This window comes from Merops nubicus, unplaced genomic scaffold (assembly GCF_000691845.1).
Source record: "Merops nubicus isolate BGI_N331 unplaced genomic scaffold, ASM69184v1 scaffold40406, whole genome shotgun sequence".
In the NCBI taxonomy this organism is placed as follows: domain Eukaryota; kingdom Metazoa; phylum Chordata; class Aves; order Coraciiformes; family Meropidae; genus Merops; species Merops nubicus.
The window spans coordinates 1-1,755 of record NW_008613717.1 but is presented as its reverse complement, the minus strand read 5'-3'; positions in this window follow the sequence as shown (position 1 = coordinate 1,755).

Below are 1,755 nucleotides of genomic sequence, written 5' to 3'. Positions count from 1 at the left end.
CCCCCCGGCCCCGCTCCAGCACAAAGCACCCCCGCATCTGTTCCCCATTAGCCGCCGCTGCACTAAGCCACCGTGAACTCCGCTACCAGCATCGCCCTGAAACCGATCCCCCAACTGCCGCAGGCTCCCAGGCTGGGAAAGCGCTCTGGGGCCCGGCCCCGCACACTGGGGACCCCCGCGCCCCCCCTGCCCAGGCCAGCCCAGATAAAAGTGAATTACAGGCTCTGTGCTGCCTCCCCAGAGCCCCCACGCCCCTGGGAGCATGAGTTGGGGGGGGCTCTGGCCCCAGGCCCTGCTCTCTGGTGCCAGCTTTGCTTCCCCCTTGCCCCACGGTGCCCGGCTCTGCCAGCAGTGTGGGCAGGGAGAGGAGGGCTGCAGCTGTCTGGGCTCTCCTGCCAGCTCGCTCCTGGGTCTAGGGTTTCATCTAGGGCCGGGCTTTGCCGGCCGTTGGCCCCAGGATCTTGTTTCCTTCTCCAGCTCCCAGCTGCAGTCGCAGCCCCCCAGCCTGGAAGCTGGCTGTCCAGCATGACTGGCCCAAAGGGAACGGGGCTGGCAGGCGTTTTGGGGAAGGATCTGGGCCTGAGGCAGCTCAAAAAGGGATCCCTTGGTCCTGTCTGGTGCTGCAGTGGCGCTGGAGTCCAGGGTCTCTATGGATGCGGCTTGTGGCTGCCCGTGAGGCTTGGCTTGGCCATGGGTGCAGAGCCTGCCGTGCATTGCATGTGCTGGGGAGGCCTGTGGCTTGCAGGGCCATCCCAGGGCCCCCTCCTCATCACAACCCCTCGCAGAGCTGCTTTGGGGAGCCCAACACTGCCAGCATGCCGGGAGCCTCCGTCCCCAGCCCTGCTCCCCTCTCTGCTGCACAAGCCCCCCGCTCCGGCACAGCGGGCAGAGACAGACAGCCTGCAGGCAGGTGTGAAACCTGCCTCCCTGGGAAGGATCCCAGCTGTCCCCTAATGTGCCAGAACCAATGCATTTCGCACAGCCCTGAATGGGGCATTCACGCATTGGAGGGCAAACTGCCCAGGCTGCCCACGGGAGCTGCCCAGCTCCCTGCTGAGACCAGGGCTGAGCATGGACGGATTCATGTGGAGGGGGCTGAGTCCCGGTGGGCTGTGTCCAGGTTTCCCCTCCCGCCCTTGCTCCAGGCTGGGGGGAATCGTATGGGGTAGACAGTGCCCTATGCCTGGCATGTTTTGCATGGCTCTTGCTTAGTGGGTGCTGCCCTTTCCGTGGAAAAGAGGGCCACACCAGTTTCAGAGAGTGAGGTGGGGGTGGGTTCATTAATCCTTAATGCCGGGTGGGGGGCACAAGGGGACACAGTGAGTGAGGACCCGCTCCCCCCTGCCATAGCCTCACTTTGTCCCCACTCACTTAGCAAGTGTGCTGTGCGTGCAGGCAACACATGGGTGCAGGCTGTGCCATGTCCATACCAGCTCAGCCCAGAGATACTTTCAGTGTCCTGGCCATTTTCAGCACTGTGTCCACCCACCTGCCCTGGCACAGAGGGCAGATCATCACCCCGTCCCCAGGCACCAGTGCATCCCCTGAGCTGCAGCAGCAGGTGCCAGCGGGCTGTGTCAGAACCAGCTCTGCTGGGCATGGGGCAGCTGTGGCCATGGCCGGGCAGGGAGGCAGCCCAGGGCATCCTGCAGCTCCACGACAACTGGAGGCGGTTTTTATTGTTTAACATTCTTGGTATTTTCTGTCAGGGCTGAACCAATTGTCCTTAATCCGCCAGGCTCTGCTGGCCAAACA